Genomic DNA, 16,558 nt, shown 5'->3' with positions numbered 1-16,558 from the left:
TAAGGGGGTAGTTTGTACTCAAACAAGATTACTCAGAGACTAATAGGCACACATAAAATTAAAATGTGACTTTAGTAAAATTTGTAACTTTAATAAGTTATAAATTCCTTTCTAGTCACATTAGTGACTGTAATAAGTTACAAATGTAGAAGCCTAATTCTTCCTTATGCTTTACAAATTAAATTACAAATCTTATCATCTATTTATAAACCTAGGAAATTTCAACAGTCACGTTTTAGAGCGCTTGTATAATCTAATAAAATTCCCTTAAACATTTAAACTGCATTTATAAATTTAATATATTTAATTTCCTTTGAAGTCTTTCAAAGGTCTGATTAACAAATAAACCTTCCCAAGTTCTTAGATACTATTCTGATAAATCAAATACATTAAAACTGAACATATAGAGAATCATAAATTCTCCTGAATGGTCTTTACCGTTTACAACATTAGTCCATTTCTCTTGTTCTTTTCATCCTAAAAAACACAAGTCTAAACCAATTACCCAAATGCCTTTTTACTTTGGGGTGACTGTTAATCTGTTAAGTATTCGGATTCTCTTAAACATTACCAATGCTTAAAATATCCAATGTGTAGATTGTTTTTCTTTCCATATTTAATAAGATGGCATACAATCTGAAGTCTTGGTCAGGACATAAGATCTGGAGTAGCCTCCTGAAAGGGTCAGTTTCTCACCATCCAGACAGACAGACAGACAGGACCCTCTTTAATAGCCATTAAACAAAGAGACTTCAAGTCCATGCATGTCAAACAGGATAGCCTGGTAGCCCTTTTCAAACTACACACTATTTAATTTTGACATCAGATTAGAGATATAAGCCCCTGCCCTGATGCTTTCAACATTTGATTGAATTCAGTGAACTATTAATTTTGATCCTATTCCTTTTTTTAAAAAAAAAAAAAAGATTTTATTTATTTATTATGAGAGACACACACAGAGATAGAGAGAGGCAGAGACACAGGCAGAGGGAGAAGCAGGCTCCCTGCAGGAAGCTGGACGTGGGACTCGATCCCAGGACTCCAGGATCACATCCCGGGCCAAAGGCAGGCGCTTAACTGCTGAGCCACCCAGGCGTCCCCCACCCTTTTTTTTTTTTTTTTTTTTTTAAGAAAGGAAGTGGAGGGGAAGGGGAGAAGGGAGACAAGTGGGAGAATTTTAAGCAGGCTTCACCCCCAGGGCCGGGCTCAATCTCACAACCCTGAGATCATGATCTGAGCTGAAATCAAGAGTCAAACTCTTAACCAACTGAGCCACCCAGGCGCCTCTTGCATAGCCTTCTTATTTTGCAGGACCAAAACTCTAATAATTTTGTGAATACATCCCATTGGACTCTGCACACCTCTAAAGTTTCAGTCAGGCTCTGCAGTCACAAATCTAGAGTCATACTAATGATATTCCACCCAGCAAAAAAGCCTCTTTCCAAGTATAACCTAAATTCTAGGTGAACACTTACTTGGTTCTGTTTGAGTCATGTGTGCACTTCTGAAATAACTTCTGTATCCTGGACTATGAGATATTTGGAATAGCAAATTTTAGAAAAGAGGTTTTCTTTTCTTCATGTTCACCTTAGGGAAAAACGTATATTTAATAATACTTCTATTTATAATTGACTAAACATAACTATATATAAATATATGTATGTGTATCTCATAGAAAGTTTTATGGTACATAAAACCATGATTTGAAAACATCTATATATTCTTTTTTTTAAAAGGACAGACATGAAATTTTTTTCAGATGTTGAATTTTAACAATTCCCTTTCAGAAATCATTAAGATGATCATATTATTTTCTGTGATTTATTAAAATAAATCATATTTTAAAATGATAAATTGTATTAGATTCCCTAATATTGAAACTTTCATCACTAATATGAATCCCACTTGGAATCATGCGTTATGGCTTTAAAGTACTAATAGAATCTTCTAGCTAATATTTTCTTTTAATATTACTGATAATTATAATAGAGATTCCCCTATAATTTTCTTTTCCATGGGTTTTCTTTGTCAGGTCTGGTATTAACTTGTTAACTGATTTTTTTTAAAAAAAGGAGGATTTTCTCTTTACTATATACTCTGGAACAGTCCAAATTACATTGGAAAATTCTGTTCCTTAAAATGTTGATAGAATTCTCTTTCAGTCTCTCACCGTTTTGTCTTTTCTTGCAACTTTCTCTGTTTCTTCCATGATAATTAGTTTAGAAGTTCTATGTTTTCTACAGTTTCTTTTGGTAACTCACATTTTCTGAGAAAATCATTAATTACCTACAGATTCTCAAAGTGATTGGCTCAAATTTGAGTCAAGTGTTCTATAATTTTTCAAATACATTTGAGTCAGATCACTTCTCCATCCTAATTCTTATTTATATGCAATTCCCAACCTTTCTCTTGATCAGCTCAGACCAGAGTTTATCAGCCTTGGTACTACTGATGTTTTGGGTCAAAACATCATTGGTTGTGGGGTCTGTATTGGCATATCTGGCTGCATCCCTATTTCTACCCACCAGATACCAGTAGCACCAATTGTGACAACCAAAAATATCTTCAGACATCGCCAAATGTCACCTGGGGAAAGTAGTGGGTAAAATCACCCATGTTGAGAATGACCAGATTAGATGATAGTTTTCTTAGGTTTTTAAAATTTCATTCTGTATATTTTTAAAATTTTTATTTAAATTCAACTTGCCAGCATATAGTATAATACCCAGTGCTCATCCCACCAAGTGCCCTCCTTAGTGTCCATCACCTAGTCACCTCGTCCCCCGACCAACCTCCCCTTCTGCAACCCTTGGTTTGTTTCCCAGAGTTAAGAATCTCTCATGGTTTGTCTTCCTCTCTAATTTTTCTTTTCTGTTTTTTCTTTTATTTTTATTTTTTATAAATTTATTTTTTATTGGTGTTCAATTTGCCAACATATAGAATAACACCCAATACTCATCCCAGCAAGTGCCCACCTCAGTGCCCGTCACCCAGTCACCCCCACCCCCCACCCACCTCCCCTTCCACCGCCCTAGTTCGTTTCCCAGAGTTAGGAGTCTTTCATGTTCTGTCTCCCTTTCTGATATTTCCCACTCATTTTTTCTCCTTTCCCCTTTATTCCCTTTCACTATTTTTTATATTCCCCAAATGAATAAGACCATATAATGTTTGTCCTTCTCCGATTGACTCATTTCACTCAGCATAATACCCTCCAGTTCCATCCACGTTGAAGCAAATGGTGGGTATTTGTCATTTCTAATGGCTGAGGAATATTCCATTGTATACATAAACCACATCTTCTTTATCCATTCATCTTTCGATGGACACCGAGGCTCCCTCCACAGTTTGGCTATTGTGGACATTGCTGCTAGAAACATCGGGGTGCAGGTGTCCCGGCATTTCATTGCATCTGTATTTTTGGGGTAAATCCCCAGCAGTGCAATTGCTGGGTCATAGGGCAGATCTATTTTTAACTCTTTGAGGAACCTCTACAGTTTTCCAGAGTGGCTGCACCAGTTCACATTCCCACCAACAGTGCAAGAGGGTTCCCTTTTCTCCACATCCTCTCCAACATTTGTTGTTTCCTGTTTTGTTAGTTTTCCCCATTCTCACTGGTGTGAGGTGGTATCTCATTGTGGTTTTGATTTGTATTTCCCTGATGGCAAGTGATGCGGAGCATTTTCTCATGTGCGTGTTGGCCATGTCTATGTCTTCCTCTGTGAGATTTCTGCTCATGTCTTTTGCCCATTTCATGATTGGATTGTTTGTTTCTTTGCTGTTGAGTTTGATAAGTTCTTTATAGACCTTGGAAACTAGCCCTTTATCTGATACGTCATTTGCAAATATCTTCTCCCATTCTGTAGGTTGTCTTTGAGTTTTGTTGACTGTATCCTTTGCTGTGCAAAAGCTTCTTATCTTGATGCAGTCCCAATAGTTCATTTTTGCTTTTGTTTCTCTTGCCTTCATGGATGAATCTTGCAAGAAGTTACTGTGGCCGAGTTCAAAAAGGGTGTTGCCTGTGTTCTCCTCTAGGATTTTGATGGAATCTTGTCTCACATTTAGATCTTTCATCCATTTTGAGTTTATCTTTGTGTATGGTGCAAGAGAGTGGTCTAGTTTCATTCTTCTGCATGTGGATGTCCAATTTTCCCAGCACCATTTATTGAAGAGACTGTCTTTTTTCCAGTGGATAGTCTTTCCTCCTTTGTCAAATATTAGTTGACCATAAAGTTGAGAGTCCACTTCCTCTCTAATTTTTCACCACTCAGTTTTCACCCTTCTCTTAGGGTCCCTTCCACTATTTCTTATATTCCACATATGAGTAAAACTATCTGATAATTGTCTTTCTCCAATTGGCTTACTTCACTCAGCATAATACCCTCCAGTTCCATCCATGTCAATGTAAATTGTAGGTATTCATCCTTTCTGATGGCTGAATAATATTCCATTGTGTAAGTGTATGAATATACATTCATAGCCACACACACACACACATATATATACATATATATATATATATATATATATATATATATATATATATATCCCACATCTTCTTTATTCATTCAACTATCAAAGGACATCATTGTGGCTCCTTCCACAGTTTGGCTATTATAAACATTGCTGCTATGAACATTGGGGTGCAGGTGTTCCTTAATTTCAGTACATCCGTAACTTTGGGGTAAACACCCAGTAGTGCAATTGCTGGATCATAGGATAGCTCCATTTTTAACTTCTTAAGGAATCCCCACACTGTTTTCCAAAGTGACTGCACCAGCTGGCATTCCCACCAACAGTGCAAGAGGGTTCCCCTTTCTCTACATCCTTGCCAACATTTGTTATTTCCTGTCTTGTTCATTTTAACCACTCACACCAGTGTAAAGTGGTATCCCATTGTGGTTTTGATTTGTATTTCCCTGATGGCAAGTGATGTGGAGCATTTTTTCATGTGCTTGTTGGCCAAGAACTGTATGATCCTCTTCTCAATAGATGCAGAGAAAGCATTTGACAAAATACAGCACCCATTCCTGATTAAAACTCTCCACAGTGTAGGAATAGAGGGAACATATCTCAATATCATAAAAACCATCTATGATAAGCCCACAGTGAATATCATTCTCAATGGGGAAAATCTGAGAGCTTTCCCCCTAAGGTCAGGAACACAACAAGGATGCCCAATCTCACCACTGTTGTCCAACATAGTACTAGAAGTCCTAGCCTCAGCAATCAGACAACAAAAAAGAAATAAAAGGCATTCAAATTGCAAAGAAGTCAAACTCTCCATCTTTGCAGATGACATAACACTGTATATAGAAAACCCAAAAGACTCCAGCCCAAAATTGCTAGAACTCATTTTGAATTTAAAGAAACAACTGGGGCAGCCTGGGTGGCTCAGCGGTTTAGCACCACCTTTGGCCCAGCACGAGATCCTGGAGAACCGGGATCGAGTCCCACGTCAGGCTCCCTACATGGAGCCTGCTTCTCCCTCTGCCTGTGTCTCTCATGAATAAATAAATAAAATCTTTAAAAAACACTTTATATACAAAAAAGAAACAACTGTTGGATGCTAAGCTTAGACTTATGAGTAAGGAAAATGACAATACAGAGTGATGCCCAAATCTTCATTGCTAATGTGAGATGAATTTTTGAGTGGGTAAAGGTTGCATCTAAGGTGACCTGCCTACTTTGTGGGATGCCTGGGAGTTGCGATCTTCCCATCCCCCTTTGACACTGAAGGAGTAGACTGGTATAAAGGTAATATATACGGGGTGAGAAGGGAAAAAAGAAAGAAAGACAAAAAGAAAGAAAGGAAGGAAGGGAGAACCATTGAAATCATCCTTTTAGCTCTATCATTTTTCACTCTTTATTTTTTGTGTGCTTCATTTGGATTTGTTTGTTTGTCTAAATAACTGGGTTAGCTGTTTCATTTATCTATGACATTCTTACCTGTTCCCTGCCACTCCGTGGATTCAAGTGAAATTCAAGATTCTAGTGTATCCCCTAGCCCAGCCCAAGCACATAGATCCTTTTGTTCCATACTAGAAGTCATTGGCTTCATGCCAGTTCTCTTCCCAAAGTTCCCAGATCTCTCCATGATTTGGTTATTTAGCGTTTTCCATTCTCCTCAAAGACTGAGTTGCCATTATTGTTTATTTCCCTTCATGTGTTTGGTTCATTTCAGAGTGGACGAAAAGATAGAGGTACCTTTTATCTACTATGTCTTTCAAAATCTAATGTACTAATTATATCACATTTGATTTGGGCAAACTATATTGTTAGCTGCTAATTTTTAACAAGTTTGTGCAATTTGTGGGAACAGCTACTTGCCCATATCACTTGCTCAGACCATTCCTCAGAACCATCATCCAAAATCTTTATTATTTTTGACAAACTAAACTTCACTACCATTCTACCATTAGAAATAGCAAATAGAAAAATCCCAGTCTGATGAATTAATAATTTAAAATAATGCTTTTCTCTCCACAGAGCATTTCATGAGTGATGAGTTCTATACACCTGGTGGCTCAGTGTTTCTGATGATTGGAGGTGAAAGTGCCACCAGCAAAACATGAATGTCAAGCAGCATCACCTGGAAAGCAGTGAGAAATGAGACTCCTCTGCTCTCTGTGGAACACAGATTTTATGGACAAAGCCAGCCAACCTCACACATTTATGAGTTGTTCATACACTTTTCTAAATAAAAGATACTCTTCATGTCCTTAAACTACAATATCATGTTCAGAATTTAAACTTGAAACGATATATACCTCGTCAGTCTCAAAATTCTCTCCTGTTAGGCTGAGAGGATTTGAAATTAATGAAATTTAAACTCTGAGAATGACCCACCACTCGGAGGCAGTAGTGCCCATTTTATTGAAAACAGTTTGTCATTGTTAAGTGAAATGTCAAATTTTGGCTTGCAGTGGCAACACAGGGGCAGGATAAGGAGACCTAGCTGCTCTTTAAGAGCTTATTCTTCCCACTTAGTATTGTTATTTTTTGTGTGGTAAAAAAGTGTGATTTTTTTTACCGACTTACAATTAATATATATGCAATCAGACAAAATGAATTATAAGATGCTTCTAAAAGTTTTAAGAATATCAAAAATTTGGTGCAAAGAGTTTTACTCTCATTTTCAAAGGAATATGCAAAGCTTTTTACAACCCTGAGAATGCCATTAATGTCAGTGAAATGAGATTTTTATTACATGAGTTATAATTCTTGGTACTGTTTAACGAGAAAAACTATTAATAACTTTAGGTTAATAGCGTAGGTCTCTTCTTAGCTTCAAAAAAAGTGATTTTGGGAATTCTAAGTTACTATTTTATGATGTGGTGACAGTCCAGTAATTCCATTAGCTCTACCTTTCTTCAGTAGAAACTGTGATTTGTGTGTGGGTGTTGTCAGAATTTTGTTATTCCACAATAAGTTTCAAGAATAGGTTTCCTATATTGTCATGAGACATTTTTCAAAAATGGAAGCACTTGTATTGACCAAATTCACAGCTTGTATTGATGAAGTCAGAAAGAGTGATTGACTAATACTCTCCATATAATTATACTCTCCATATAATTAATCTGTAGCCCATCAAAGGGATCCAATCACTTGTTTTGGGGTAGAGTTGCTCCTTACTTGCTGGGATAAATCTTATTAGCCCTATGTGTACTCCTCCCTTCCCCATTTGCTACAGAAAATCCTCTGTTAGCCAGGTCCCTTTCTCCCTACCGCCTGCTCTACCTTCTAATCACAAAGGAGGAGAAGTCCATGTTGGGCAGAACGGAGATTAGATTAAGCCACATAAAAAAAAGATTCTGACCAGAGGGAAAAAATGGTGCTTAAGTTGGTGCTAAGAAGAGAGAAAGGGTTTGGTGTATGAGAGTTTCCTCAACAGAATTAGGAAGCAGAAGAAGGGACTCAGCTGAGTTATGACCTTTAACGCTTTTGATGTGCTTTGAGGTGCACCTGGTAAGACTAGACTTCCCTTTCCATTGCTGTTGGTTGTTGGATGGTGCTTCTTTATTTTTTTTTTAATTTTTTTAATTTAAAGATTTTATTTATTTGAGAGAGAGAAAGAATGAGCAGGGGAGATGCTGAGGGAGAGGGATAAGCATAGAGCCCAATACAGGGCTCAATCCCAGGATCCTGAGATCATGACCTGAGCTGAAGTCAAATGCTTAACTGACTGAGCCACCCAGGCACTCATCTTTTTCTTTAAACATGACCTTCTAGGGGATGCCTGGGTGGCTCAAAGGCTGACTGTCTGCCTTTAGCTCAAGGCATGATCCCAGAGTCCTGGGGTCAAGTCCCACATCAAGCTCCCTGCAGGGAGCCTGCTTCTCCCTCTGCCTGTGTCTCTGCCTCTCTCTGTGTGTCTCTCATGAATAAATAAATAAAATCTTAAAAAAAAATAAACGTGACCTCCTAGAGTGGACCCTAAGCACTGTGAAACACCCCTGTAATACCTTTATCCAAAGTATCTATCTAGAATGGAAATTTTAAGATGACAGTGATTAAGAAATCACTATTTCCTTTTGAAACAATAATTTTTAAAATAAATGTTTAAAGAGCAAAATGTTTAGCATGCATTACTTTGTCCTGCACTATTTGTCATGCTGCTATGTCTATGATTATCATGTAATATGATAGTATTACATATTATCATATTATAATATTATAATACATATTGCTGTATTGACACTTGCATAACATTTGTGAATCATATCAGCCTCTGTCTCTCAGTGGTATATTTTTTATTTTTATTTTTCTGGTTTTAACATTGGCATTTGGGGGGAAAGTATAGAAGATATAAAAAAAAAAAGAAAGAAATGTTACTCATAATCTGACCTCTTAGAGGTACTTGTTGCTAAACTCTTGCCTTATATTTGTTTATTCTTTTCTTATGGCTAAATATGTAGAACTTTTTTTCAAAACAAATTAACTGTATTTAAGGTTTTATATCCTATTTGTTTTTCTCTACTAACGTTGTTGAAGCTGGGAAATCTAGTTTTAATTCTATGAACCTAGCTAATTTTTTTTTCTAAGAGAAGAAAAGGAGACTGGATACTTGGGGCCAGCTAGCATTCTTTGTCACAGGCTTCTAGCAGTGAAATATAGAGACAAAAGTTCCTTTGCCTTCTAGAAGGCCCTGATATAGGTGGTCAGTGTGCTCCTCAGAAATGTTCTCTTACTTCATTCTCTCCAGTAGTGCACAAGACTGTCTGGCTCATCTAGCTTTTGCCAACATTTAGTACCATCATTGAAACAAATTGTTTGACAGTTTGATAGGAGAAAAAAAACAAGTCATCACTCTATTTGCATTTTCATCCTTATTAGTAGGACTAAGTTTTTTTTCATGTATTCATTGGGCATGTGCATTCCTTCTTTGTGAAGTGCCATTTTATATGTCTTTAGCCCATTTATGATGTCTGCATTCAGTCATTTGGGATATTATGCTGCTTGAAATTAGTATCTCTAGCAAGGAGAGAGAGGGCATTTTGTGTATGTGTGCGTTAAGGATTAAAAACGACTTTAACACAAACAGCATCCTTCCTTAGGGTTGAAGAAAACCTTACTGAGAAACAACAAAATGGTAAAGTGTTATTTGGCTCCCTTATAACTTAGGAAATTCAAGTCTATATTGGCTTTATCAAGATGCAGCAGGCAAACCAAAAAGACTGGAAAACACCCTCCACATTATTAACCATGGATCTTCTAAATTCTCAGAAAAGTAGTGAAACAATGCCAACTTATCTCATTCCAATAAGAGCTACCCTTAGAGTCAGGCCAATAGCGAATTGTCCAGTGTGGTCCGTGGGCCCAGTGCCCAAGGGAAGGCTGTTTTGTGATGGGTGGAGCTTCCATTAAGGGCCTAGGATGGGAAGGACATACACAAATGAGACTTGAGAAATGAAAGCTCCGCCTCCTTCTGGTGCTTGCATTTATGTGTCACTGTTAACCAGAAGATCCTTGTGCCGACTTTCATTCAAATGTTCCAAGGGGATATAAATCTCAGTGTGCTTTCAACATTTGCTCTTTGGCCAAAAGGTCAAGCATGTATTAAGTGACATGTCATTGTGTTCAAATGGTTGTCATAAGAAAGTGTGGTTGTGTTTTAATTGCAGAGACCTAAAAAAAAAAATTAATTGTAGAGACCTAAGTACCTGCAGCCCCTGCTACCTCAGGAGCAGGCAAGCCTTGCCAACTTCCCAACCATTGTGGTGGTGAAAATGGGGTTCATCAAAAATAAGTGGGTCTCATTTTGTTGTTCCTAAGCAGGATCCGTCATAGTATGGTTGAGAATAAAATACACTGATCTGTTTGCTGTTGTGGGCAATAGTGCACCAATCCAAGCAAAAGTTGACTTTTCTGGGAAAGATACATTTAATATAGAAAAATATTTCTGTAAGTGGGTTGATCATTCACAGGATATCCAATTTAAGCTGTGTCTACCCCAACGCACCATGTGATTCAACTCCATGAGAGATACCTAGGCTACACACAGTCGATAGTTGTTTATCCATTTCTAAAGGCAACTGGCTGAATTGGTTTTAAAATGGGTGATCTCAATTGTGACTTAGAATTTCCAAAGAAATGAAAGAAAAGCTTTTGGTTTTGATGGGCATAACTTTCTAATTTCAGAGTTGCTTTTGATTCTTCTCTCTTCAATAGCTTACAAGAATTAACTATTGATGGTAAATTATATAGAATTACTCTCTTGGGATTTGGGGCTGCATGTGACTAAACACCCATCATTCCCATTAAACTGAGAACGACATTACACTTCTTCTAATCAAATGAATACTTCTGAAGCAAATAATCTCAGATTACATTTTAGGCAGGATTTGCTATAGTATTAAAATGTTTCAATAGTGAACAAGTTTTGAATAGCAGAGTATTTTCAATTGCTGCAGTCTTACTACATGCTATTGACTTCTAAGCCTATAATGCCACCAAGCTGAATCTTTATTCTCCTGCCTCTTTTAGACAGCAGATCTGTGTCCTAGTTGATTAATAGATCAAGACTTGCAGAATAAGGATGCCTGGGTGACTCAGCGGTTGAGGTCGAGCATATGCCTTCGGCTCAGGGCATGATCCTGGAGTCCCAGAATCAAGTCCCACGTCGGGCTTTCTGGATGGAGACTACTTCTCCCTCTGTCTTTGTCTCTGCTTTTCTCTTTCTGTGTCTCTCATGAATAAATAAATAAAATATTCAAAAAAAAAAGACTTACAGAATATGGCTGCACTTCTCTACTCTATTATTGACTTTTTGTTCCATCCCGACCAAAGTCATTTAATTTTTCAGTTTCTACATCTCTATATAAAAAGGAGGTCCCAGGGCCCTTAGAAGAATTGCATTGTTCTGGTGTTCTGGTGCTTGAATTATCAAAACTAAATCATATTAAATGACTTTGTGTAGTTTCTTTTTTAAATCCTAGAATATCTTGAAGCCATTCAAAATTCTCTGCCTGCATGTAATAGGGAGCACCAAGAAATGGTGAGACTGGCTTCCAAGGTCATGGTGGAGAAATGGTGAGACAGGCTTCAAGGTCATGGTGGAAATGCTGGAAAGCCCAGAATCTGATTAAACTGATTAAAGTTTTCAAGTAAGTTTTCAAGTGTGCCATAATACAGAGTCTCAGTCCTGAAAACTTGACATGGACTTGAATTTTCCACCATTACCAACATTTCCCTTAGCTAAGACTTATTGCTTTAAGGAAACTTGCCTAGGTGTAGCACTACCAAATAATTTTGATAGTTTATCACCATCATGTAAGGTCCCAGCCTTAATAGATACTTTTCAGGTTGGGGGGAGAGTAAAAGACCAGAGAAAGAGATGTTGGATTCCACAGTAGAAAGCTCAAAGAGGACAGGTGAGAGTAGGTGCAGAAGGGTACCTGAAAGTCCCCTAGAGAAGGAGCAGACACCAAGAGGGAAGGGAATAACACTGGTCACCAGCCCACACAGTATTTCTCTTACATTAACTGTGAGGACTTTGGGCTGTTGGAACTATGATGTGGTTCTAGGGGTCTCTCCAGGGCTGAGCACAAGTATCTTTTCCACTGGAGGTGGTTTTTCCTCTTACACATGAAAGTCTTGTGGTTGGTGGATTGCTTTGAGTATGGCTTTATTTTTAAAATTTATTTTTAAAAGATTTTACTTATTTATTTGAAAGAGAGAGAGAGAGTACAGAGGGAGAGGGAGAACCAGACTCCCCGCTGAGCAGAGAGCCTGGCATGGGGCTCAATCCTAGGACTCGAGATTATGATCTGAAGCGAAGGCAGAAGGTGCCACTGAGCCACCTAGGCACCCCTGGAGTGAGGTTTTAAATGAGAGTAAAAAAGCTTTTCCTCAGAAAATAAGAGAATTCTATTGAAGAGAAGAATGTAGAAGAAGAAAATAAGATATAATCACAGGATAGAAAGTAATGATTCTCAATGTTTCTTTGAAGAGTGATCACATGTCTGTCTTGAGAGCCAGCCCCTCAAAGGTTACATGTGGTTGTATACTTTAACAGGTTGTAGGGTTAAGAAAAAAGAGGAGGGCCTAAGAAGCAGTTTGTTATTTCAAATGCTAAAGAAAGTCAGGGGCACTTCCAAAACTGTCTGAAGATCTACTTTGGAAAATGAGGATTTTCCTAGCAAGGGAGTGGCCTGAGACATAGAAACCTTGTGTTCAGACTTTGTCAACTGTTACACACAGTTTTGTCCCTCCCTTAGCTTCCCAAGGATTAATTTTCATAATCAAATTCACTGGTGTGGAGGGGAAGGAAGTAGAGTCAAGAGAGGTCATCCCCTTAAATATTGCTTTCTAGGTGGCAAAGGTCACCTGACAGTTAACCAAGGGCCAATTCAAAGGTTCTAGATCTTGACAGAAAAGTGGGAAGTGAATTACTGGGCTTTTTGAGGCTCATGAAGTAACCTGGCGGTTGTGACCAACTGTATCATACAAGTTAAGGGTAACTCAAAAACTCACAAAGTTTGGGTAAGAAAGTCTATGGGGGCAGGGGGCAGGAAACCCCAGTTTAGAAGATCATTTCAAGGCACCTCAACAGCTGTTCTAATCAATCACTCTGGCACCTAACACAACAGAATCATGATGGACAGCCTTTTCTTTTAATCAGATGAAGTTCCTTGTTATTTGGTTTAAAATTTTTATGAACTTTAAAAGAATTTCATGACCAATTAAAATTCCCTAGGTGGAAGCAATTTATAACTTAAGTTGGTATTTAAACCACAGTTTCTAGTTACTTTTTTTGGAATTCTTTAACACTTGACTTGATGTATTGGAAACCAGGGTCCTATGGAGCCTATTAGAGGCTCATTCCACTGTGATTCAGAGCATGAGAGATGCTCTGGTTTGTGCCACAAAAGAGCTCCTAGCTCCATTAACTGTAAATTCACTGGTGAAAATCTAGCACCTCTAATGAGAAGTTACCTTAAAATACACAGCCTGTCAATGGTGAATCAGTCAGCAGCAGCGGAGAAACATACCGGGAGAACACGGCACATAGGGATTAAGACTTTTGGTAGAAGCTACAAGTCTTTCAGGCACAGGGGCACCAACCTGAGTCCTGAGGGTTGTTCTCTGATGGTCATAACCACCCCTCAGCCCCCTGGTCTCTTCTGTCCCACCCCATGGCTAATGACCCATGGAATCCTAGAAGTCAGACCTGGCCAGGATCTGAATGACCTAGTTCAGAACTAAGGAAACTGAGGCCCAGAGATGTTCGACTATAAGATTTCAATATGGCCAATTGGAAGTAAGAATGTAATCGAAGGCCAACGGGCTGTTTGTTCCACTGTGTGAAAGACATGACACTAAGGTCACAGCTAGGTCATGTTCACAACCAAAACTGCATTTGGTATGGCAAATCCACAATGAATGGACTCACCCATAGTAGTCAACACAGCTTCTAAAAGGTACTCTATCCACTTTCTAGGAATAAATGATCTGGGGAAGTCTGGAATCTCCTAGTGTGAAGGATATATGGACCTTGGGTCAGATTCCAGCTCAGGTCACGGAATGATCATGTGGCTCAAACTTGGAAACTTGAAAGCCCAGATGGTCCTGGTCCATTCCATTATTCTGCCCTTGGAGCTAGGGTCTCAACCTGACCACCTGGGTCAGGAGGATTCGGGAGTCTGCAGGATTGTGAGGTGGTGCCTGGGCAGGGAGGCAAATGGGGCCATGGCAGCTGTGTCCCTAATGTGAGCAGTCACATGGAGGGAGGCTCAAGACTGCAGCAGGTGGGGCTTGCCTTGTAGGTAGCTCACACCAGCACAGCTGCCTGGACTAGCCTGGAGCTACCTGGCCAGGTCTCCCAGGTAATCCCTACTGTGGACTGATGCACTAGAAGAGAATAAACAGGAATATGAAGCAGATGAAAGTAAGCTTTGTGAAATGTACCTATTAATATGTGAACATCAGAATTCTTGATACTTGACATGCCATGAATTAATTTCCTTGACTGAGGGCGGTCATTATTAATAAATTAGAATCTCAGGTTTTTGCCTCCTAGAGCCAGTGTTTCACTTGTGTTGGGATAAATGGAATGGCAAGCCACATAGGAGAAGGAAGCCTCTGTGGATGCATTCATAAAGAAAGCCAGTTTGGAAAAGAAATCCAAAACAGGGTTGTTTTAAGTCTAATACCACCATGGTGTATCCTGAGGAAAACCACTTCTGGGCAACAGGCCTGTATGAGCAAAGCTGTTCAAGAGAAATGACATAGACTTGAGAAGATTGGTTTTAAAGATTCTTAGTCCTTCATTCTAACATTTTTTGGGGTTTCATTTTGGTAAAAGCTGTTTTTCCACAGCATTCAGAGGTTTGCTAAAAAATGTCATTTTATTTTTTATTCAAAGGGTTAGGCCTCTCGAACTCTAATGTCTGGTATCCACAGCTTGAAGGTATCCTGACATAGAACGATTTAGCTTTATAGTCCAAAGAAACATTTGGAAATGAACTATGCCTCACCAGGAGCTGAAGCAATGTTCTATTATTTAAAAAATAGATTTTTCTACCAAACTGTTATAGAAAGAAATTGTAACTACAGTGATTATCTGATTATCAGACCCCAAGTTTTGGACAAAAGACTTTGTTACTTTGGAAAATGTTTTATATCCCCAAAGTATCTGCCATATTAATTAGAAGGTTTTACATTTGGGACAGAAGTGCGCTTCTTTCCTTCTATAAACATTTACTGCACAATACAAAGGGATTAATAGAGAGTCAATCCTTGAAATTAAAAACAAAATCTGAAAAAAAAATTCGAATTCTGTCTTTGGTTTCACATCTGTGTATTACTCCCACTACCATTACCATGGATATTTATCTAGTACCTTTGACATAGATGACCTTGCTCAATCTTCTTTACTCTGTACATCGGGTATTGTATTAGTTTACTGGAGCTGCCATAACGAAATAGCTCAGGATGGGTGCTTTAAGTGACAGAAATGGATTTTCTCACCATTCTGGAAGCTGGAAGTCTGGAAGCTGGAAGTCCTAGTCAAGGTGCAGCAGGGTTGGCTCCCTCTGAGGGCCTCTCTCCTTGGCTGCACTCTTGTGGCTTTGTCTTCACATGCTGCTCCTTCTTGCAGGAGCACCCTGATATCTCTTCTAATAAGGGCACCAGTCAGAGTGGATTGGGGTTCCATTCTAACAGCCTTATTTTAATTTAATCACCCCTTCAGATGTCCTCTCTAGATACAGTAACATGTCGAGGTACTAGGAGTCGAGATTTCAATATCGGAATTTTGGGGGTGCGAACAATTCAGCCCTAACAGATATCATCTCCACTTTACAGATGAGGGAACTGAGGCCCAGAGAAACTAGTCACCAGATTCTTACCACACCGATCCTACCTAAATATCTAAGAAGTGTAGAAATTTGCGACCGTGAAAAATGATGTTAGACTCAGTCTCCTATGTCAAATCACATAGAATCTATTTTAAACCAATACTAGAATTTAGCTACAACCCTACCGACCCTATTTATTGAGTTTATAGATTTTTTTAATTATTTAGGATAAAAGAATATGAGACTTTAACTCACCAAAGATAACTTATTTTCAAACTATAGAATTCCTTGGAGACATAAAATAAAGCATTTAAGTTATTAGAATTTCAGATATCATACATTCTAAGATTCTAAGATTCAGTTGGCTTTTATATATATATATATATATATATATATATATATTTCTTGTTTCTTTTTTCCATGCTTATGAAGCCATCGTGATTCTTGTTCTGCCACTTACTAGTCATGTAATCTGGGGAAAGTTCTTTAATAGTGTGGTGTGTCAGCTTCTTCATTCATAGAACAGTGATTTCTTCAGTTGAAGGTTATTATGAAAAGCAAATGAGTTAATATATGCATAATGCTTAGAGTTGCTCCTGGTGTGCAGAGTAAATACATAATAAGTGTGAACAAATATTATTATAATATCTATGCACATATATCACATATCCAGTTTTGTTTACGAAAGCAGGATCAGTACGCTCTACCAGTATCAATCAGTGCCTTGTTTTCCAGTCTTCTTTGTCCTGCTCGGTGATACT

The 16,558-nt window shown here is 38.3% G+C and overlaps 1 non-coding gene across 1 annotated transcript; it reads left to right on the top strand.

Annotated features, from left to right (window-relative positions):
* Nucleotides 1-5,567: 5,567 nt before the first annotated feature.
* On the top strand, nt 5,568-5,717 carry LOC144296638 (U12 minor spliceosomal RNA). Its single transcript, XR_013363660.1, has one exon. It is a non-coding gene; the product is annotated as a U12 minor spliceosomal RNA (small nuclear RNA).
* Nucleotides 5,718-16,558: the final 10,841 nt, after the last annotated feature.

Source organism: Canis aureus, chromosome 24, assembly GCF_053574225.1.
Source record: "Canis aureus isolate CA01 chromosome 24, VMU_Caureus_v.1.0, whole genome shotgun sequence".
Lineage (NCBI taxonomy): Eukaryota > Metazoa > Chordata > Mammalia > Carnivora > Canidae > Canis > Canis aureus.
Note: the sequence above shows the minus strand (reverse complement) of the source record. Positions and strands in the feature narration are given on the sequence as shown.